The 23704-nt window shown below is 46.6% G+C and overlaps 1 protein-coding gene across 10 annotated transcripts in view; it reads left to right on the top strand.

Moving 5' to 3' along the window:
- The window catches only part of SORBS1 (sorbin and SH3 domain containing 1), a 234332-nt gene that overhangs the window by 19866 nt on the left and 190762 nt on the right, over positions 1–23704 (top strand). Inside the window, exon 2 of one of the 10 annotated variants that reach the window (XM_015460615.3) lies at positions 18239–18364. The gene's annotated coding sequence lies outside the window, so the exon portion shown is untranslated. 10 annotated transcript variants of the gene reach the window in all.

Raw genomic sequence — 23704 nt, 5'->3', positions numbered from 1 at the left:
GGGGCCAGAGGGTGGAGAGTCTTGAATTCAAGCTTATGGTAAAGAGACTGGATTTGTTCTACAGTTGATGACCTCACCTTCCAATTTGCTTCTAGGGTGGCTCTGCCTCTTACTCCAATGTGATTATTAATGGAGCCCCCTATCTCTCAGGTGTCCCTCTCTGGGTGATGGTCAGATGGTCCTGCTGTCCTAAAGGCTGTGGGGAGCCCTGGGTGGGACATGGTCAGGCTGGCCTTGGGGAGATCAGTGCCCACAGTCCTTGGTGAAGCCTGGAGGCGGGAGATGAGACATCCCAAGTTCAGGTAATTCAGGCCTGAGCTTGACGAATTGTGGTGACATCTGAAAGGAGGAGATGGTTACGAGAGAGGAGAAAAGCTGAAGTGATACCACACATGGTCTCTAAGATTACTCCAAAGCGAATCTTCCAAAGACAGACCCGCTCTAAAAGTTCCTGCATCCTGGACAAGCGGTCTTCTAACTGGAAGTTAGGGCTGATAAGAAAACCATCTACAACACGCCTGTTTCCTGAGCAATTAAAAGCCAGAGAAGCTTCTTCCCAGCCTCCAAAACATTCTGGTGCAACACACTGGTATTCATTTTCCTAAACCCCAGCATTGTTCCTTGGAATTTAAAATAGGTTATGAATGTGCCTGATGTCAGGGAAGATAAATCTGTGAGGAGGACTGTAGTCAATACATTTCCTTTTTAAGTAGAAACAATATAAAGAGCTTAATTCAGACCCGAATCAATCTCACTTTGTTGCCGTGATTGTGTAAAACCTGAACTGCTTTATGTCTGACACACTGTTTATATCCCCCAGTGTTCCCCATCTCAGCTGGCCCTGAATGCAGTCAAAGCCTTTTTAGGCCATGCACAGCGCTCTTCTCTCAGGGCTGTTTTCTTGTCTGTTGAAAAAGGGTTGTGCTGTGAGCAGGGATTTCATTTAATCTCTAGGGCTGCTCTTCAGGGTGGCTATTTGATGGTGCCCCCAAATGAGCTTGCTTCCTTTGTTCAGGAGAGTTGGAAGGTTAAATTCTTTGGCTTTTTTTTTTCCCATTGAAAAGATAATCACATTAAAAAATGGTTGATACATATACTTTGTTCAGAAGTAAAAATATTACTATAAAAATGTTTATTGAAAAATTTCATTCTCATCCCTGCCAGGTCCACTTCCCTTTCTTCCCAGACCTGGTCCCCATTAGGTGGGCTGAGTATACATTCCAGCTTGCCACGGCAGTCCTACTTTAGGGTCTTTGTCCCCGGGAATCATCAATAACAAACTCTTTCACTGGCAAAACTGATTTCATCCTCCCTGTTTAGGTGATAAATGATATATTCTCTAAAGGTTGGTAATTTTTTTTTTGAAGTTTCTTATGTATTCCTCCCAATTTTTCTATATGCAGATGCAATGTATATCACCTCCTATGCCTTTGTTACGGAACAGTATATCCTGGAAAACTCCACATCAGTAGAAATGGAATTTCCTTATGCTGTTAAACTGTCTTTGGATAGGAATGTTTGCAGACTGGTAGGCAATGACCTTTCTCTTGGTTTATCAGTTTAACTGCTCTTTAAGAGTTGCTTCTGTTTACCTAAGGAGAAACAAAAGGCTGTGGGAAATGAAACGAGCTTCCTTCACTTAGGAAAGCCAGTTCAGTAGTAAACTTATCCAGGAAGCATTTATGAAGTACCAGCTTTATGCCTAAAATGGTGCTAGGCACTTGGGATGAAGTGGGTCTCCCCTTCATTGCCACGTGCCCACATGCTTCAATATCCAGCTCAGATGCCTCAGCTCTTCATGAAACCTTCCCTGATTCCCCAGCCAGAACTCTTTGACATCTGCACACATTCACTTACTCACCCGTTATCCATCCATCCATCCATCCATCCATCCATCCATCCATTTATCCATTTCATGAAGCAGCCTTTACCGAGTTCTTCCTTGTGCCAGGACCCGTGCTAGAAATGAACCAGGTGACAAGCCTTTTTGCTGTCGGAGATGGAGAGAGATGAGCAAACAGGCGATTACAGTGTAGGGTCGTAGCTGGGGTGATAGCATCGTCATTGCTCAGCTGTGGGGAAGCACAGAGAGATGGACGCCTGATTACTATCAAGTTTGGGGGAGTTGAGGAGGCTTTCTGAAGACACTTCTTCTAGTGGGACTTACCTTTAATTTCTACTGTATTTGCTTCATTTTCACTGGTACACTAAGGTTCTTCATCTTCTCAGCTCTAGACCCTTCTCCTGTCACTTCTACCCCTGGTGAAGTGCTCTGAATTTAATAACCACTCAGATATTAAGTGAAAAACAGACCTGGCCATCCTGGTTTATCTAGGCAACTAGTATCCTCAAAGGCCCCTCTAAATAAGTGCCTGCCCCTCCCTTCAGTCCTTTTTTTCCCCCACACGAAGCCTTCTGTCCCCACTTCCTCCACTGCCTCTACCCTGTCTCTGATTAATGCTGAAGAGCTGCGTGAATAGAGCCCCAAGTCTCACCCCCTCTTGGGTCTTAGTTTCCCCGTTGGAAGGAGCGGGTTGGGGTCCGACCCCTGAGGACACTGCACCTCTGACATTTCAGAAACAATGCTTTCAGGACTCAGCCGGCAGCCTCTGCCAGCGCCTTCTTTTATCTTCTCCTAATAAGTCCAGCTTCCCTTGCAGTTTCCTGGTGCCACAGGGGGTGATTGGTGCATGATAAGAGATAGCCAGACCTTCTAATAAAGTTGAAAGGGCCACGGGGAGCGCGGAGATGGTGGGGCGAGGGGCCGTGGGCCGCTGTGCTGTGTGGTGTGCGTGGCACTGAAAGGGGATTCAGGTAAAGGCTCCGGCCGCTGCTGCACAGGAAACCAATAGTCACGGGACAGGGTTCTGGCCGAGTGTCAGCAGACGTTTCCCTAAAACTGTGCTGAGCAGCCTTTCGTGGGAAGAGGTGAGGCTTGTTTGACAACTTGCTTTACACAGGAAATAGGAGGGCCCTGGTGTGACCCAAAAGGAACTGGGACTTAGAGTTTGCCTGTGTGCCTAGCCCTGCTCTGCGTGTCTAACATTCCATTAAAGCAGTAGCTCTTCCACTTTGGGGAGCATCACTATCTCTTGGGGGGTTCTTGTTAAAAATGCATATTCCTCTCTGAGGGGAACCCAGGAATCTGTATTTTCCATGCTGTCCCCTAGGTTTGTACAGGTTCTCTGAATATTTTCAGCTGCAAGTTACAAACTCCAACTCAGACTGGCCAGCAGTAGGGAAACTCATTGTCTCTCAGACAGGAGGGGTGCTCCACAGAGCTGCATGACCCGCTGTTCACGTGACCTGCAGTGTGACTATGCCCCCCTCCCCTGAGCTGTGCTGTGGGGCGATTCTGAATCCAGAGGTAGGGTGGGCTTTGGAGTTGACTCAGGGGCTCCATGATGTCAACAGGGCCCCAGGTTCTTCCCATCTCCGTCATCTTGGATGCTGGTTTCATCTGCCGGCTGTGGCACTTCCAAACGTTTTAGTCGGACACAGGCACATCCAGAGGAGGAACGAGGACACAGGTCGACTCCTGGCTCGCTCTCAAGTACAGAGGCACCCCCAGCTCTCTTCCACCATGCCTCCTTGGCTGGAGTGGGCCAGTCACTGTTCACTGGGGGTGACCACACTCCTGGAGCCATCTGGAGCAGCGGTGGGAATCCGGATACAGCAGAGTCTCCTGTAGGAAGGAAGAAGGACCAGGGACTAGGGGCTGGGGAGAGTCCATCGGGGCCCAGCACACAGGTGGTTTGCAGATTACAGACTGAGAAACACTGCCTCCCATCATCCTGAAGGGCTCGGGCTGTGGGTAAGGTTATCTCTGTCTTGCAGATGAGGAAATGAGACTCAACTGAGCTCCAGTGACTTGTAGATAACACACCGCCAGAAGGTTGTGGGCTGGGAGTGAGGGAACTGGGGTGTTTGTGAGGCCTTTTTAGCCCTAGGAGAGTACGTAATCATCCTATTTTGCCTTCCTGAAGTGTCAAAGCAGCCCTCTTCATTTCTGATTTCTCCTCCGACTGCAATTACACATGGCAGGGGGCCTGTAGGAAGAATTCTCTGGGCACCAGGAAAACTGTATATTGTGCTTCCCCCACGTCCACGTGGGCAGTGCCTGAAAGCAGTTGAAAAAATAATCTCAGCTCCAGTTTTGGGGGGCTATGCCTGTCAGTCCCTGTGCTGGGTACAGTGGCTACATCATCTTGAATTTTGGCAGCAACCTCTTCAGTTAAGTTGTGTTATCTGGGTATTTCTGGCTGGGGCACTGAGGCTCAGGAAGGAGAAGCTGGTGGGTCCTAGCGGTGGTGGTGGCAGAGCTAGGATGGTCAACACCCAGCGTCTGAGCAAGTGCTCCCTGCTCCACGCTGCGGCTTATCAGCAGCTGCCAGCCCTGTTATGCCCCTGAAGGCAAGTTCTCAGGGAAAGGGGTTTCAGCGTCCAAACAGCTTCAGAGGAGCCGAATGTTTCCTATGGGAATAATTCTCAGGGCATTAGGAAAAATATCCTGAGCATAATAAACACAAGAAAGAAACAGGAAATCTGGTTTTGTTGTATAACCGCTAAAATGCGAATAGGATAAACTCTCCAAAGAACCCAAAGGTTTGTTGGATTTGAAAATGGAAGGCTTTAGGGACTTCCTGGGCAGTTCAGTGGTTAAGACTCCACTCTTCCAGTGCAGGGGGCATGGGTTCAATCCCTGGTTGGGGAACTAAGATCCCACAGGCCACGTGGTGCAGTCAGAAAAAAAGAAAAAGGAAGGTCCTGACTGAGAGGGTAGGAGAACCACCCTGGCTTCAGGAGATGGTAGGTCAGTGGTGGACAGTGTGATAGCGAGGAAGAGAGCTGGCTGCAGGGTCTGAGTGTAAATGCCTCGCTTTCCCCCCCGCCCCCGTCTTGCTTTCGTGCTGTGTGACCTTGGGCAAGTCACTTAGCCTCTCAGAGCAAGATGAGGTCCTAGCTGCAGCTCCCCAGGCCGAGGGAGCAGAGAGGTAAAGGGTGGGGCAAGCCTTGCCAGCTGGGCAGGGCTTGTGGAGGTGAGAATGTCAGGGTGTCAGGACAGAGTAAACCTTGAAGTTTTAAACTTAGTGCTGCTTTAAGGTGGTGAGCTGTTAGTTGTGTCCAGCACAGGGACGCCTCACAGCCGGTGGGGGGACGGTGTCTGGCTGTGGCCTCGTTTCAAGGAGAGATCAGCTTTGCCTGAAAAGCCTCCCTTTTAAGCTCTGGATGTTTGGAGTCCCTCCAAGGGTGCATTGCCTGGCCTGTGCCTTGGGGAGTATTGCCCACAGGTGTCTGGGAAGAGAGGGCAGCAGGACCAAGTGGGCAGAGGTGAGCTCCCCAGGCTCTGTTCAGAAGGTACAGACCGTGAGTGGTGTAGGAGGACCCTGGGGGCTCTGGGAGCCAGGGATACACTGGGAGGAGGGAGCTGACTGTGTCTTGAGGATGGACCACAGGTGTGTGTGGGTTTGGGAGAATCGACAGGTGAGGCCCTTTCCCAGTACAGCCACCACACCTCTCTGATGGTGGTGGCACTGGAGAGACAGTGACTTGACTTTTCGAATATGAACAGAGCAAATAATAGGGATTTTTTTCATTTTCCCAGGGAAGTACATCAGCAACTTTGTAGGGTTTTGAGTCTGCAGCAAAGTATTTCAGATTCCTTTCTCTCTCTCATTCTTCCTGCCCCTCCTCCTTTGTTGACACCTTCTAAACATTTGTTTAGAACAACTTATGCTTGGCAAGCTGAGCTTGGGGCCCAGGTTTCAAAGACCAAAATCATTGCCCTCGAGGAGTCTCCTAGGTAAACAAAGGTAATTACAAACCTGGGTGCTAAGGGGCATCACAGGGTCCTCTGGGAGAGGTAGGAGGGAAGGACAGTTACTTCTCAGAGGCCGTGATACCAGAAAGGGGCTGAAAGCTGGGCAGAGCATGTGCCAAGTGGCCCAGCCCTTTGGAAGGCATTCTAGGCAGAGGTGGGTAATAGCATTCATCTGACAGTAACCAAGTTCATAACCAAGTTCACCCTGTTTAAGAGGGTGATGCTCAAGTGGAAGAGACTCAGTCCCTGCCCTGTAGGTGCTCACAGGAAATGATCATGCAGGTGACAGTGTGACTGGACGTGGACAGAGTCCTGTGGAAGCAGATAGGCCCTCAGTCATATAACTCAGTTGTATTTGCTTATCAGTCTTCCTGCCGGGGGTCCCTTAGCAGGTTCTTTCATTACTTCTCACCAGTGAAAGGCTCTGTTTAAGAAGCTAGCTTGCTGCCTGCTACCCTCAGGGTTGACTGTACCTTTCCACAACTTGTGGCATCTCTTTATACTTATGGATCTGTTCCTGGTGGAGCCAGCCCTGGATTTAGGAAGTTGGACTTGGGCAAGGTACTTCACCTCTCTGAGCTTTACTTTCACTTATTTAAAAAAAAAACAAATGAAAAAACAGCCGTTGGATTAGGTCAGGTTTTCCATGCAGCAGCCTAGGGATCACCTACCTTAGAATGTTAGGGTGCTCCTTGACATACCGAGTCCTGGGGGGTGGGGGTAGCTCCTCTCCCCATTCATTCAGTCAGACTCTTGGGAATGGGGCCTGGGATTCTGCTGTTAACAGGCTCTGCAGGTGATGCCTGGACGTCTTAAAGTCTGGGGAGCTGGGCTCCGTGACTTCAGCCTCTATTCTTTCCAGCCCTAAGCTCCTCAGCCATAGGTATGGCCACAGGAACTGGAAAAATAAAATGTTAGTTCTCTTGATGTTTTATCCTAGCTCTGATGCCTTCAGCAAACTGCTCCTTAGTTTAGGTGTCCCGAATCTTGACGGTGTGTGCTTGTGAGTGGATCAGCAGGCTGGCTTTGATATTCTTGAGGAAGAAAAGCCCTGTTGACGTGCACCTGAACGTGGCTGTCAGAATCTGTTTATGAGCTGAATCATTACAATAAACACCCATCTTAACTTTTTATCTCTGGCTTTGCAGTGTTTGCCCGGCTTCCCTCTTCTGAGTCATTCTCCCTTGGCTCCTGCATTCTGACGGGGTCATCTGCATTGTCTAACTTGGAGCCAAAGGTTTCATCCTCTGTTTGATAGATGACATCTCTGCTCTAGGTCGCCTCCGATCATCTTTGTGAGGTTTTTAAGGGAGGCTCACAAGGCTTTAATAGCAGTCCTCATTCTTCTGGTGATGTATCTGAAAACACAGTTTTTAGTGTTCAAAGCCAGTGACTAAAGGCTAGTAATATATGTCTGCTGGGAGTCTCCCTCAGTTTCTTATCCTTTCCCTTCAGAAATCTCCTAAAAGCCCTTAGGATTCCACAGTGTTGGTGATTTTGAGAAGCTGCTTCCTGAAAACATTCTCAGCCTGACTGCTTCATATCACTCAGATATGAATGCAGTGGTCTTAAGTGAGGACATTGTATTTTGTTCCATCATAAAGATGAAACCTTGACACCTAGTATTTTAGGTCTTAAAAAATTAAAAGCTTTCTCTGGATCTTAGTTCATTTCTCATCTTGTTATTCTGTGCTGTGGTTTTCTTTGTCAAAATTGATCTGTAAACACAGAATTTTATACTAGTAATTCTGGTGAAGCCCTCCACACAACCCAGCTGGGAGAAATGCAGAGCTGTCTTGAAACTATGAAAAGAGGTGGATGTGGGCGTGTACCCCAGAAGGCAGGGCTGGTGTGACTCTTTCCTGTGTTCCCCAAGGGTCTTGCACAATTCTCTGCCCACAGTGGCTGTCCAATAGGTGGCTGCTGGAAGAATGGATTTAAAAAATATAATAGATCAGTTGTTAAACTGACGAAGCCGTGCAATTCAAAGGAAGGGGGAATCAGTTTGATTTTGAATTTGCCCTTGGTTCTTTGTGAAGTTTAATTTTCATGGAAATACCAATTAGATGCCCAATTAGTTGCAGTGCAGAATGGCGGAGAGAAGAGGCAGACGTTGCATGCATTCTAAGTACTTTGGTTCATCTGTTCGTTGTTTATTATTTGCCAGTCATTTTGTTAGATAATCCCGAGGGACTAACATCCCTTCATTTTGTGTCCAGGGAAACTGAGGCACAGGAGTGAAGTAACTTCTCTAAATTTACACAGTGTAGCTGTTGGCAGGCTGCTGCTGCTAAGTCGCTTCAGTCGTGTCCGACTCTGTGTGTCCCCATAGACGGCAGCCCACCAGGCTCTGCTGTCCCTGGGATTCTCCAGGCAAGAACACTGGAGTGGCTTGCCATTTCCTTCTCCAATGCATGAAAGTGAAAAGTGAAAGTGAAGTTGCTCAGTCATATCTGACTCAGCGACCCCATGGACTACAGCCCACCAGGCTCCTCCGTCCGTGGGATTTTCCAGGCAAGAGTACTGGAGTGGGGTGCCATTGCCTTCTCTAATTGGCAGGCTAGTTGACCCATAATCAAGACGGATTTAGAGGGCTTCCCTGGTGGTCCAGTGATTAAGAATTCACTTTGCAATGCAAGGGACACCAGTTTGATCCCTGGTCCGGGAAGATTCCCCATGCCTCAGAGCACCTAAGCCCGTGTGCCACAACTACTGAGCTCAGGCTCTACAGCCCGTGCTCCTCAACAAAGGAAGCCACTGCAGTGAAAAGTCCGTGCATCGCGATGAAGAGTAGACCCCTCACACCACAGTTAGAAAAAGCTTAAGTGTAGCAATGAAGACCTAGTGTAGCTAAAAATAAAAAAAAAAAATTTTTTTTTTTGAAGAATGATTTAGAGGGTACCTCTTCTCTGCTGGAATGCACCAGAATCAAAATTTAGCTTTACAAAAGTTATTAGAGATCAAGGAAGTCCCCTTGGAATGTAGAGTCACTTTGTGACATTCTGTGCCTTGGCTTTTTGGTTTTTGCTGGTCTCTCTGAGGATGGGGAGTTCACTGTTCACTGAGGCAGTTCATTTAATTTTTGAATACTTCTGATTATTATAATTCTTTAATATGAGCTGTCATCAACTTGTCTCATAATTTTCTCTTTTGGGCACCATATCTCAGTGTATCTACACACCGTGATTAATTACTTCATTCATTCAGGCGTATGTGTTGAGCACCAGCATGGTTTCAAGTTCAGAAATAAGAGTAAACAAGAGGTTGGAACTTGCCTGGCTGTCCAGTGGCTTAAGACCCTACCCTTCCAATGCAGGGCGCATGGGTTCGATCCCAGGTCAGGGAACTAGATCCCACATTTGGCAACTAAAGATCCCGCATGCTGCAACTAAGATCCACTGCAGCCAAATAAATAAGTAATTTTTAAAAGCCTTAAAAAAAAAGAGTAAACAAGAGACAAGGTTCTTACCTCCTAGAGTCTGATGTTAGTGTAGTAGAAGGATCATTAAACTAAATGTCAGCAAGTCAAGGCAAAGACATTTACTAAAAGAAAAAAAAAGAAACGAAAGTTTTTTATCACTTGCAACCTGTATGAACTTGGCTAAGACACTTGAGCATCTGTTCTCACTTCATCTTGCAGAGAATATTATCCCATTGGACCTTCCAAAACAGTGGAAGTTCACTGGGGTGATGGTGCCTTGTAAAATGGTAATTGCTGTCTATTACTAAGAGCAATGGTAGCTCTTGCTTCTAGAGCAGCAGTTCTCAAAGCATTGGTCCTCCAGCCAGCAGCATCAGCATCACTGGGAACTTGCTAGAGGTGCAACCACCACCCCAGACCTGCTGATTCTGAAACTCCGGGTGGGTGGGGCCTGAGTTTTTACGAGGGCTCCAGGGGAGTCCGATGCCCGCCCTCACTGAAGAACTACTGTAGACTAGGGCAGTGGTTCTTAGTCTTGACTGCACAGTAGAGTCACCTGAGAGGAGGGCATTTAAGCCTGTACGTGCTGTGTCCTGACAAGTTAGGTCAGAATCTGGGCAGGGCTCCTGTGGAAGCCACTTGTGTGATTCACTTGTGCAGCCGGAGCTGGAGGGGCCAGAGGTTGGGAGGGTGAGGAACACGGATGGTGGAGCTGCCCAGTTTGATGTGAGTCCCCGATCTGCCCCTTGCCAGCTCTGTGGCTTTTGGCAAGAGGACTCTGGCCTCAGTTTCCTCGTTTTCATAATAAGGATAAAAATGCTTATCCCTCAGGGTTGTAACAGTCAAGCGAGATGATGTGTGTTATGTCCCCGAGGATCTGTCTGGGCTGTGGTAAGTGAGCTAGGATGGAATTTCTTGGTGGTGGTCTTGGGGTTTTGAAGTTGATGGTGCTCATCTCTCTACACTAAGCCTCTTTACCACTTCCTTCATAATTTCCAGCCCCCTCTTTTGGAAAACTCTATTTTGTCCATGACTCTCTTTAAAAATCAATGTCCCATATTCCAGCTTTTGAGAATCAACTTTGACACCAACCAATATTTTCTCCATACCATAAATACTCAATAAATCTTGCAGCTACTCAAAAAGATTTTTTTTAATTAATTAATTTATTTTAATTGGAGGCTAATTACTTTACAATATTGTAGTGGTTTTTGCCATACATTGACATGAATCAGCCATGGGGGTACATGTGTTCCCCATCCTGAACCCCCCTCCCACCTCCCTCCCCACTCAAAAAGATTTTATAAATTAAGAGGGAGGGAATATACTTAGAGCTGATTCACATTGTACAACAAAAACCAGCACAATATTGTAAAGTAATTATCCTCCAATTAAAAATACATTTTAAAAAAAGGTAAAAAAAAGCAATGTCCCATTTGACAATATCCATCACAATTACAAATGCATCCACTTTTTGTCCTTGTAATTCCAATTCTTTGTTTTATGCTTATGTCCGCACATGTGAGAAATGATGTTTGTTTCGTACAACGTGGTTTGCAGTAGCACAAGGCTGGGATAACGTAAGTGCTCATCAGGCTAGGGTCTCCAAGCAGGTGAACCCTGTGTGGCCACAGAAGAGAGTGAGACTGCTTCTCAGGTCACTGGTGTAGAACTCTGTAGGATATATATATATATATATATATATATAAGTATCTTTAATATCTTCATTTATTTATTTTTGGTTGTGCTGGGTCTTTGCTGCTGTGTGTGGGCTTTCTTTAGTTGCTGTGAGCAGGGGATACTCTTCATTGCGGTGGCTTCTCACAAGCACAGGCTCTAGGCATGCAGCCTCAACAGTTGCTGGCACACAGACTTGGTTTCCCCTTGGTATGGGGGATCTTCCTGAACCAGGGATCAAACCCATGTCCCCTGCATTGGCAGGCAGACTCTTATCCACTGTGCCACCAGGGAAGCCTTAGAATATGTTTAAGTGAAAAAGGCAGTGTATGGAGCAGCATATACGGTGTGCTGCCGTTTGTGCAAAAAGAGGAGAGCATGTTTATTTGCTTGTACATGCACGCCGTGTCTTTGGAGCACAGAAGAAATGGGTAATGTTGGTTGCCTCTGAGGACAACACTAGGGGACTGCTGGGCTGGGTGGAATAGAGAGTTTGCATGATAAACTATTGGGTGCTTTTCACATTATGTGATTTTAACCCATTAAAGAATATCATTGAAAGTGTGACATCTTGAGCTTAATCCTGAGCTTGACCGCTGTGGGGTACAGTGGGAGTGTTGCCATTTTCCTGTGAACTGGACACTGGCCTACTTTTGATGCCATTTAAGATTGCATTACTCTTGGCGCTGTGGGCTCCGATGAACCTCACGGTCAGAGACGGCACCCAGCTCTGTTTCACGTGGATGGTTGCCAGGGCAGGTCTCGGACGCGAGGAAGTTTCAAAGTGCTCCCACCCACCCTGGACTGGCACAACCGGCTTTGTTTTTGGCCCAGAATGCTGGGCTGTCAGGATCGTTTGAATCTTGATTCTGCTATCTAAAGCATTAACTCTTTTTTCCTGTCCTGGGCCATCTGGGGCATTGATGAACCTGCCTCTTGCGTCTATCTTTAGTCAAGTCATTGCTGAGAAGACATTGGACAAGGTGCGGAGAAGAATAAAACACTGTGTTGTGCTGACAGCTTGTTTCTCTAGCTTATCATCAAGCCATTGGAGACACCAGGGTACACATCTGTAGAGTGCTGCTGCTGCTAAGTCGCTTCAGTCGTGTCCGAGTCTGTGCGACCCCATAGACAGCAGCCCACCAGGCTCCGCCGTCCATGGGATTTTCCAGGCAAGAACACTGGAGTGGGTTGCCATTTCCTTCTCCAATGCATGAAAGTGAAAAGTGAAAGTGAAGTTGCTCAATTGTGTCCGACTTAGTGACCCCATAGACGGCAGCCCACCAGGCTCCTCTGTCCTTGGGATTTTCCAGGCAAGAACACTGGAGTGGGTTGCCATTTCCTTCTCCAATGCATGAAAGTGAAAAGTGAAAGTGAAGTTGCTCAATTGTGTCCGACTTAGTGACCCCATAGATGGCAGCCCACCAGGCTCCTCTGTCCTTGGGATTTTCCAGGCAAGAGTACTGGAGTGGGGTGCCATTGCCTTCTCCGATAGAGTGCTGACCGCAGGGCTAATAGGAAGAGAGACCCGGAGCTCATCCAGGTGTAGTAAGTGCTGTGAGACATACACAAAGTACAGTGACAGCCCAAAGAGAGAGTGATGAGCATTCTGTTGGGGTAGTTGTTCAGCTGAATGAATGGTCAAGATGCTTGACTATTTCATTAACTTATCCACAAGTGAATCATGGGAGTTTTTTAAGATGCTTTGCTGAAATCAACATATATAAGATATATGTGTATAGAATCTCATTTCACCTGACCTGTGAGCTTGGTAATCACAAGAAACAACTGGTTGCATTTTGATACAGCTCGGTCATTTGGCCATTGTAGACCCATAGTACCTTTTCCCAGCGTTCATTCCTTTCTAAAAGTCCTCAAACCATTAGTTCTATAGTTGTGCCAGAAATCATTCTTGGTTTGCAGTTATCAGGGCTTTTTATTTGTAGGTGTCAGCATTGCCTTCCTTCTTGCTTTGAAATTGGGACATTTGCCCATGTCTCGTGCCATCAGACCCCTTTCTCCTTTGTCTGATTTTGAAGTTTATCAGTTGCGGTTCTAAGAAAGTTTTATAGTCAGTTAAATATGCACGAAAGAAATTATATGTTATCTAAGGGAAATTTGGAACCACATCAAAAAGTGGAAAGAATGCTAAAACAAATCAGTCATGGCGTGACCCTGCAGCTCAGCCCCTGTTAACATTTTGGTGTTGTTTCTTCCAACTATGTGAAAAATAATCAAAGCTTACAATCACACTGCTTGAAATGACTATGTGGTTTATAGGGGGAGCCTGATGTGTAAGCTTGTTAGTAAAATTTTAGAGGAATGTGACTCGGGTATGTTTAGAGGGTAGTGGAAGCATCGAAAGAGAAGAAAGGGATCAGCTTCACCTGGGCAAGGGGATGGCTAGGAAAGGCTAAACAGAACAGGGGACCCTTGATAGTTAAACAGAAGTGGTGGTAGGTGGAGAAACAGGCAACAGAATTTTATGTAAGCTACAGTCATAACCATGTGCTAAATGTAGATGAAAAAAACTGCCAGGAAATGTCCCCAGATAATACCATGGTAGGAATGTTGGTTTTATTTTCTCTGGTTTCTCAAATGGGAGTATATTGTCTCTTGTTAGTATTTTTCTTAACACCATGCACATGTGCACAGTCTTCAGCAACTCAGGGTTGTAGAACTTGGCTAGAGACCTGCTGCAGAGTCAAAAGCTGGGAGCTGAGCTGGGAACCAGGCTGGCAGTGCTCCTGCAGCCCTGTCGTTTCCATTGGTGGTACCTGAGGTTGAAGTAGAAAAGCTAATAATCCAAGGTCAGCCCTTGCTTCTCTGTGCCGAAGTTTTACAAAGCAAGTTACTTTCAGGATGTTCTAGTGATAAAGCTTGAGGTAAGTGGGGAGGAAAGTGACGTCACTGGGGGCACAGAGAATGTTTCCATGCAGATTTCTCCTTTTCTCCTTCGCTCACTCAAAAATCATGAAAATCAAACAGGTATTTACTGCTGTCATTTCCCTTGATATTTCTAGCATGCAGATTTCCCACCCCCAGCATTGATTTCCACCCACACACAGGAGGGAGAGGCCCCCAGAACTGGAAAGGGTCTCGCCACATGTCCTCCAGACATTGAGTCCTGTCTGATTTTTCTCCGTCACCAGGAAGAGAGGAATTGTTGGACTGTCCTGCATTCACATTTTGGCTTCTCTTCTTACTTGCTGTGAAACTGTAAGCAAGGTCTTTGAGCTCAGCTTTTCATCATTAAATTGGGATGATAAAGTTGACCTCACAGTTGTAAGGATTGAACCAGGTTCTTAAGCACGGGTCTAATGCTTGACTTACGAACAGGTGTTGATACATTGTGGCTGCTCTTATTCATTATTATTATTTGATTGCCAGTCACTCAGGTGTGTCCTGTATGTGGTCATGCAGAAAAAACCCTGGGCCTGCGCTCATTATCAGCACTTTGCACCCACGATTCTGAATATTGACATAAAGTTGGCAGGGAGTGGGGTGCTAGTATTTGTGGTCCAACATAAAATAGTGTTTGGCACAATTTCTCTTCAGAGGTCAATTTTTTTTTTAAACAAAAGATTTTCTACAAGATCCCCCAGGGGCGACTTCATGATGTCAGGTGTTCCGTTTACATCCATAAAAGCTGTGTTAAAATGGGAAATGTGCATATTTAAGTAAAGCCTCAAGAAATATGTGTCGATTGACTAGAAAAACAAAAAGGGGAATAATTAGCAATAGAAAAGGGAGAAAAGGAGGCCCCCGTGGGTTGGATCTTGGGACATGGAAAAGATTCCTCCTTCCTTTCTGTCTCTGACCTGCCACCGCATTGGGACCTGGCTCTGAGCTTTGAGGACTGGAAGCTTGTCTTGAAGTTAGTGATATGACTTCATACTCTTTGCTGGATCAGCCCCAGTTTTCACTTTTCTGACACTGAGGTCCTGCTGAATTCCAGAATCAGTGTTTCTGGTGACCAGAAAGAAGATCAAACTAGCGAAGTGAAGTGAAGTGAAGTGAAGTCACTCAGTTGTGTCCGACTCTTTGCGACCCCATGGACTGTAGCCTAACCAGGCTCCTCCCTCCATGGGATTCTCCAGGCAAGAGTACTGGAGTGGGGTGCCGTTGCCTTCTCCAATGGGAAGGAAGGTGTGCCCTTTATCAGGAGAACCTGAAGAGGAAGAAGATTGGCTCAGAAGCTGCCAGAGAAAGGATGATGGAAGAGTTAACTCATCTCTGTTTGTCTTCCTCTTAAGATGAAAAAGTCATCTCTAAATTAGGGCTGACCTATTCAGTCACTGGAGCGCCGAGCTCTGTGTTTGCCTTCTACCTCTGCCTGCTGTTAAATATCAGCTGTATCTGAAGGCGTGGTGTGACCTTCAGCCCTCTCCCTCCATTCTTACTCTTTGGAGACTGGGAAAATAAGGGGTCAAGCAAAAGGGAGAATTTTAGCTCTGAGATCTGGCACACAGTAGCTGTTTATTAAACATTCGTTCTCATCCGGTGCAGGACCCATCTGCGGTGAGTACATCAAATTCAGGGTGTGGATAGAACTGGAACCATCCTTTTTGTTTGTGTCTTTTTTAACAGAGTAGGTGGTGTTTGGAGTATTAAGGTTAGTGTGTGTGTGTATATATATACACACACACACACACAGAGATATACATATAAACAAACATGATCTTTTTGTAGAAATGTCCATTTTAACACATTTTACAAAGAATGAAATATCTGGTCTCAGTTTAGCCACCTACTACCCTTTCTCTTAATTTGTAGAATCATACCTTTAGATCTCATAAATTAGATCTATCCTCAGTCTTACTGCAGTCTCTTAAACCTTCCAGCATTTATTGCAAAATGCTTTTCGCTTTTTCATGCTCTTCACTGGACAAACATAATGCTTCATTTGTTTTTAAATAACTTAAAGTGTTTGTTTTATAAATCAAGGTGTATTTTATCATTCCATTTGAAAGGTTTTGCCTAAGTCTTTGTGACTCCATAGACTGTACAGTCCATGGAATTCTCTAGGCCAGAATACTGGAGTGGGTAGCCTTTCCCTTCTCCAGGGGATCTTACCGACCCAGGAATCGAACCGGGGTCTCCTGCATTGCAGGTGGATTCTTTACCAACTGAGCTATCAGGGAAGCCCTTGCCTAAGTATATTTAGGCATTTAAAAGCTTGTTTTAGATGCTAAAAATGTCTTTGATCTCTGTGGTATCTTCCTGGGTGGTGGGTCTGCTCAACATTTGTCAGTTTGCTTTTCTTATTTTGCAGGAGATGGGGTGCTGATGTCATGGAGTTGGTTGGTTAGGTTTGTTATGTCTTTGATGTCTGCTGTGTGGCAGCAAGGCTGAGGGGAATCACATACTGCCCTCTTGAACAGCCTTGGAAAGTAGGGCTAGGGGAGCAAGACCAAGGCTACGGAGGCAGCGTCAGGTGGAGGCAACTTGACACTAGGCTTCCTGTTACTATCATTCTCTTTATTTTTTATTCTCTCTCTCTCTTTTGTTTTTGGTTGCATGGTTTTCAGGATCTTGATTCCCCAACCAGGGATTGAACCAGGCCCTTGGCAGCAAAAGCGCAGAGTCCTAACCATGGACCTCCAGGGAACACCCCCTTCTCTTTTGTTCTTGCTGTGTGTTCCTTGTTGCTCCTACTTTTCCAGCCGCTGAAATACTTTGTATACATTATTGGACTTCCTGCATCTAGGCTCTTGGTAAAGAAGGGGGCTGTGCCTTCCTTCACTCCCCCTTCTGCTCCTCCTCATAGTTCAGACTTTCTTTTGATGAACATTTTAGATAATGTCCTTGGCCATTTCCCCACGTCTTGCCATACATGTAGAAGTCAGTATGGGTTTTGCAAAGAGGGTGATGGCTCAGGGGTCAGCAGCCTTCCCCAGGATGGATGTCAGCTGCCTGTGACTCCTATTTTGGTGCTGGGAGGTGACTGTGCTCACCCTTGGCGGGGACCGGCAGTGGGTGGTGACTTTCACCAGGGCCGGCAGCAGCATAGGCTCAAGTGCCGCTGAGGCCTGGCCAACTGGGCTCCTTGGCTCCCACTGTGCCCACTGCTGACTTCACCTTCAGCTCTTGTATTTTGGCTTCTGGAGTGTCGTTTGTACTGGCCATTTAGTCTGTGCTGTTCCACAGCCTTTTCATCATTGAAATTATACAGCTTGAACATTTTTGACCTTGTAAGGCTCTGTAGAAGAGACTGTAAATTCCAGATCACTCTCTACAGCTGGGGCTGACGCTAGGGAGCGACTGTGGCTTAGGTGGATGGCCTTGGTCTCTGAAGGCTGTTCTGCAGTAGGTCTTGAGTGTATGTTGAACACATCTCAGAGGGAGCTGATGCTGTATGGAAAACTGTGGTGGGCTTGAGCCCAAGGGAAGCTTGGGGATATATACCTGCTTCTTTCACAGCATATGATTTTTTTTTTTCCCTCAATTTCCTGATGGTTCTAGTGATTCTGGCTTAATTAAGTGTATGGTAAACAGTCTCCTTTAGCTTGTTGCTTGAAAGTGAAAAGAAAGTATTTGTGGCTTGAGTTTGTGTCCAGCTCTGTTGCCCATGGACTGTACCCGCCAGGCTCCTCTGTCCGTGGAATTCTCTAGACAAGAATACTGGAGTGGGTAGCTGTTCCCTTCTCTGAGGGATCTTCCCGACCCAGGGATCGAACCTGGCTTTCCTGCATTACGGGCGGATTCTTTGCTATCTGAGCTACCAGGGAAGCCCCAGAGTCCCAGCTTGTTGCTTATCCTTGCTTTATTCCAAGTCAGTTTCAGGGAACCTAGTAGGAAAGTCTGTGGCCTGTCATTCCTTCCATCCCTACCTGGAACCTCAAAGTCTCTAGTTAACCTTCACTTTGGGTGATGGAGGGCTGAGCCACAGCATGGTGGGGTCGTGGCAGGGGCCAGGCAGATGTGATTTTGTGATAGGTTTTGACTGATAGGCATGGTTATGTGCTCAGTGGGTCTCCTCTTGTAATGACCATCCAGCCCACTTTAATATTTCTGGGGAAACAGCTTCCCTGGGGCCCAGGGAGGTGAAGGACTTATCCTGGGTTGTATAGTCATGGAAGGACCCAGAACAGTTGTCTTTCTGCAAGTGTATTTTAACCATGTTGCATTGAGTCACCGAAGCCTGTATACCCTTCAGTCTGGAGAAACTTACACTCAGTGTGGGGAGAGGAACCTGAATATGGCTAATAGCAGACCCTTTGCAATCAAATTTGGGTTCTGATTCTAGCTCTGGTACTTATTAACTATGTGACCATGGTGTGTACATGACTGACGAGGGTCTGTTTCCTCACCTGTAGAGTGGGACCCATACCTGCTTCATTAGGTTTTGAGGGCCACCCTGGACTGTTCGTGGATGTAGCCACTGAGAACACTGCAGCTCGCAGCAGCATCTTCCAAGCCTTCAGAGCTCAAGCCGGGATGAGGTTTGTGTCATCTGTCCCTCTGTAACTGATACTGAGGAAGGAAGAGCCCCAACAAATTCCAAACCTGCCTGGATCTTGGCTTCATTTAGCACTTGTCCTGTGAAAAAACCAAGGCCCTGGGGGATCTGTGCCCATTGGAAGAGGATGCCTGTGGGTTTAATAGCGTGTAGGTTTTATAATCAGCCTTTATTAGCCAATTGATTTGGCAGAGGCAGATTGATTTTTTTTTCTTTTAACGGGCCGAAAGAGTTGTATGCTTTTCCAGGTAACCATGACTCAAGACCCTGTGACTTACCTGTTCATATGCACAGCCAGCTGAGCATAGACTGGTGTGATTTATTTCTCAAACATTTGAGTGCCCGGTATGTTCCAGACACAGGACAGAGTATCAGGGAAAGACACTGGGGAGCAGAAGCAGACCTGGGCCTTGACTGCATGGGCTTTATGTGGTTATGGGGAAGACTGTGAGGGTAAAGTTCTAATCATTGTAAGGCAATGAAGGAGGACTTGGGGCCATGGGAGCATACACTAGAGAGAGTTAACCCAGACTGGAGGCCGGTAAAGGTTCACAAAGAAGTGACAATTGAACTGAGCTGAAAAAAGTCTAGGGGAGTGGATGGTGACCTTCTGTGACACCCTCTGAGCCTGTCACCCTCCCCTTTTCCGTTGGTCTTTTAGGAGGCAGTTAATCCTCCTGCAGTCAGTCCTTCTGTAATTTCTAATGTATGCTATATATATTTATATTTTTGGCCACATCTCTTAGCTTGCAGGATCTTAGTTCCCTGACCAGGGATTGAACCCAGGGCCCTGGCAGTGAAAGCGTGGAGTCTGAACCACTATATCGCTAGGGAAGTCCCAAATGTAGGCGTATTTTTAAAAATTGCATAGTTTTCAGGACAATGATATAGTATGGCTACTATTTTAGGAGTTAATATAATCTTCAAGCATTTGTTACATGTCTACTACGTGGCATACATATGATCTACTGTGTGGTTTACATACATTGTCATCTAATCCTCTGACCAACCCTGTCAGGCGAGTCTTATGACTTATGGGTGAATAAATGGAGGCCCAGAAAGGCGCAGTGACTTGGGGTTTGTCTCTCTTTGGTCAGTGATGAGAAAACTGGGTTTAAACCTTCTGGCCTGTTGCCAGATCTGCTTGTGTGCTCTTCTGCCTCTCCCTCTGTAGATGGACTTTTGTGATTCCATCTTGAGGATCCAGCTCCATCTCTGTGTTGTGGCCGTGGGAAAATGCAATCTGGATTCCAGCCTTTCAGTCTGTACAGGAACTTTTGGTGCATGGTCCACTTATCAGTTGAGGATTGTTGTCTGTGTCAGGTCAGCACTGAGTCTAAGTGAATTTGGCTTGCGGTGTTTTTAAAATTGCTTTTTGAGTTCAAATCCAGAATTAATGGAGGGAGGTCATAGAAATAGTCACTTGAAGTAAGTAACAGTGGGCTGGATAAAAAGTAATGTCAATATCACTCCTGCTGCCAGCAGTGTCCCTGTTGGCCATGGGAAGAAAAATTGGTGTGAGCTGGTAACTCTTAATTACTTAGAGGTGAATCTTGGTGACTTTCCAGTGACTTGTCAGTGAGGGCTCTGGGTAAGGTAATTTCTGTCAGTCACCCCCATCTCTCTGAACCTCAATCCTTTTGCCTGTAAAATGAGATACTAATTCTGCTTTATCTACCTCAGCATTGCTATGAGATTCAGATGAATTATAGGATCTTAGGATTAAAGGAGAGCATCCCTAAGATATCGAATTTGAAAGTGTTCTGTAGGCTTAGGTAAATGAATGTCACTTCTGTTGACTCACCATTATGCTTCATGTTAATAGCATACCATGCTGCTGCTGCTAAGTCGCTTCAGTCGTGTCCGACTCTGTGCGACCCCATAGACGGCAGCCCACAAGGCTCCCCTGTCCCTGGGATTCTCCAGGCAAGAACACTGGAGTGGGTTGCCATGTCCTTCTCCAGTGCATGAAAGGGAAAAGTGAAAGTGAAGTTGCTCAGTCATGTCCGACTCTTCTGGACCCCATGGACTGCAGCCTACCAAGCTCCTCCGTCCATGGGATTTTCCAGGCAAGAGTACTGGAGTGGGGTGCCATTGCCTTCTCCAATAGCATACCATACTTGTTCTCAAACTTCAGCTGTCTTAGAATCACCTTCAGGGCTCATTAAGCTACAGACTGTTAGGCTCCTTCTCCAGAATTTCTGATTTACTAGCTCTCTCTCGGGTGGGGCTAGAGGATTTGTATATCTAATATGTCCCCACACGATGCTGATGTTGCCATACTGGTGACCACATTTTGAGATCCACTGGCACGTACCACTCAGATCCGGAGCTGCTTGGCTTTGCCACTGCCTCAGGCCTATCACCTCATGGCAAATAGACGGGGAAACAGTGGCAGACTTTATTTTTTGGGGCTCTAAAATCACTGTAGGTGGTGACTGCAGCCATGAAACTAAAAGAAGCTTACTCCTTGGAAGGAAAGTTATGACCAATCTAGACAGCATATTAAAAAGCAGAGACATTACTTTGCCAACAAAGGTCCGTCTAGTCAAGGCTATGGTTTTTCCAGTGGTCATGTATGGATGTGAGAGTTGGACTGTGAAGAAAGCTGAGTGCTGAAGTATTGATGCTTTTGTACTGTGGTGTTGGAGAAGACTCTCGAGAGTCCCTTGGACAGCAAGGAGCTCCAACCAGTCCATCCTAAAGGAAATCAGTCCTGAATATTCATTGGAAGGACTGATGTTGAAGCTGAAACTCCAATACTTTGGCCACCTGATGCGAAGAGCTGACTCATTTGAAAAGACCCTGATGCTGGGAAAGATTGAAGGCAGGAGGAGAAGGGGACGACAGAGGATGAAATGGTTGGATGGCATCATCGACTCAATGGAAATGAGTTTGGGTAAACTCCGAGAGTTGGTGATGGACAGGGAGGCCTGGTGTGCTGCAGTCCATGGGGTCACAAAGAGTCGGACACGACCGAGCAACTGAACTGAACAGAGAGAGATGTGGGAAATGGTGAGCATAGCTGTCAGTTCCAGGCCATGTGGTAGCCAGAGCTAAGTGGGCATTGGCCAGGTGGCTGTGATGTGTTGAGTTGGGTGGAAGCATCTTCACTGTCCCTTGGATCCCTTTGGACTTGGTAGTTACGCTTCTCAGGACTGCGGTGTGTGGGGCAAAAGGTACTTATTGCAGGGTGCTTTGGGCCTAACTTGGACAGTCCCATCCACATTGGTGAGCTCCTCCATTCTTGAGGCTGGCCCAGACCCACCCACACTGCAGCCCTTTTTGGTACCGCAAAGAAATCACCTTCTTTCTTATGATCTTCCAGGGTTGCAGAGGAGGGAGAGTCTCCCTGCTGGGCTTTATGGCTCATCAGCACATTCTCTCTCTGTCCCTCTAAGAGATTCTGATTGTTCCAGCTTCTTCCCTCTCTTCACATGTATGGTTTCTGTTTAAACCTCTTTCCTAACTGAAGCACCCAGCCTTTTCCTAAATTACCCCTATGTCAGAAGAGGACAGGCTGGAACAGGCTAGCAGCAATTCTCACACTTTGTGGGCCATGTTGAGTGTCTGGTTAAAAACGATTCCCTGGCCACACCCTCAAAGACTTTGATTTCTCAGGTCTAGAGAGATTAGAATGATACTTAAGGAAATAACTAAAGAGATTTTAACCTACTTTTTAGTCTGCTAATGTGTGGTGGGCACCATTTTTATTCTAATTACCCCAGAGTGCTGCCTGGCCATCTGTCCTCCTCAAAGTCTCCCCCTTTTGAATCTGTATTCTAGCCCCGGGAGACACTTGCGGCTGGAAGGGGAGGCGGTTTGCTTAATGGTTGCTTTCTTGGTCGACCAACAGATGACCTGGGCTGTAGCTTCTTGGAGTAGAAGAAAACCTCAGAGTATCAGTTTTGTCCTCTAAGAGAGGTCTGTTTAGTTCAGTCACTCAGTCATGTCCAACTCTTTGTGGCCCCATGGACTGCAGCATGCCAGGCCTCCCTGTCCATCACTGACTCCCAGACCTTGCTCAAACTCATGTCCATTGAGTTAGGGATGCCATCCAACCATCTCATCCTCTGTTGTCCCCTTCCCTTCTGCCTTCAATCTTTCCCAGCATCAGGGTCTTTTCTAATGAATCAGTTCTTTGAATCAGGTGGCCAAAGTATTGGAGCTTCAGCTTCAACATCAGTCCTTCTAGTGAATATTCAGTGCTTATTTGGAGTGTATTTCTTAGTGCAAAGTCTGCTGCTGCTGCTAAGTCGCTTCAGTCGTGTCGGACTCTGTGCGACCCCATAGACGGCAGCCCACAAGGCTCCACCGTCCCTGGGATTCTCCAGGCAAGAACACTGGAGTGGGTTGCCATTTCCTTCTCCAGTGTATCAAAGTGAAAAGTGAAAGTGAAGTCGCTCAGTCGTGTCCGACTCTTCGAGACCCCATGGACTGCAGCCCACCAGGCTCCTCCGTCCATGGGATTCTCCAGGCAAGAGTGGGTTGCCATTGCCTTCTCCGAGTGCAAAGTCTAGGTGACCTTTGTAGCCCACATTTGGTCCATTCTCACAGCTTTTTGTGACTCATAATGGGTTTTTAAATTTTTCTTTATATGGCTGTCTGATGAGCTGTCAATGGACTGATTTTTTTCTCAAACTATAAGCATCTTAGAAAGCTATGATGTGTGCATAGTGATGGGCATACAGGTATCTAATCAATGGTGGGGTAGGTAGCTTTTCCATGATGTTTTTGGGCTGGTCACCCCTTGATCCTTACATTCAGCTGAGAACCATGGCAGTAAGGGTCTAGAATTGGCTTGATCTCCATAGTGCCTCTTAGCTGGAAAGCCATTTTTAGTACAGGCTCTTGAGGATTGCTATCATCAAATAGTATTTCCAAGGAGGGAGCCTCAGGCAAGTCTGGTCCCTAACCGAAGACCAAGTTTTTAACCAAAAATAGACCAGCATCAGGAAGGGAGCGGGACAGACAACTCTTCCACTGCATCACTTGTTGGCAGAGGCTGCTGGCTATGACAGAGCTAGCCGGGCATCCACCATGGCAGTAGATTACTCGGAAGGCTGGTTGAGTATGAGTTTTTGTGTGTGAAGGAGAAAAAGTCCTTACTTCAAACAGCATTCTTCCTGTGTCTCCCAAGGATATATTTTTGTCCTCTTAAATGTTTGTTTCTTTTTTCCACATAATAGTCAGTGTTCAAGATTGTGGAGAGGGAATTCAGGAAGCGGCCCAAGAACCCAGTTTTCAAAAGGGCCTGGGCAAAGTCTCAGCATTTTCTAAAGGGCTCTTTCTCCTCTGGATCCCTTATGCGGTGGCATGCCAG

Source organism: Bos taurus, chromosome 26 (assembly GCF_002263795.3).
Source record: "Bos taurus isolate L1 Dominette 01449 registration number 42190680 breed Hereford chromosome 26, ARS-UCD2.0, whole genome shotgun sequence".
NCBI lineage: Eukaryota > Metazoa > Chordata > Mammalia > Artiodactyla > Bovidae > Bos > Bos taurus.
Note: the sequence above shows the minus strand (reverse complement) of the source record. Positions and strands in the feature narration are given on the sequence as shown.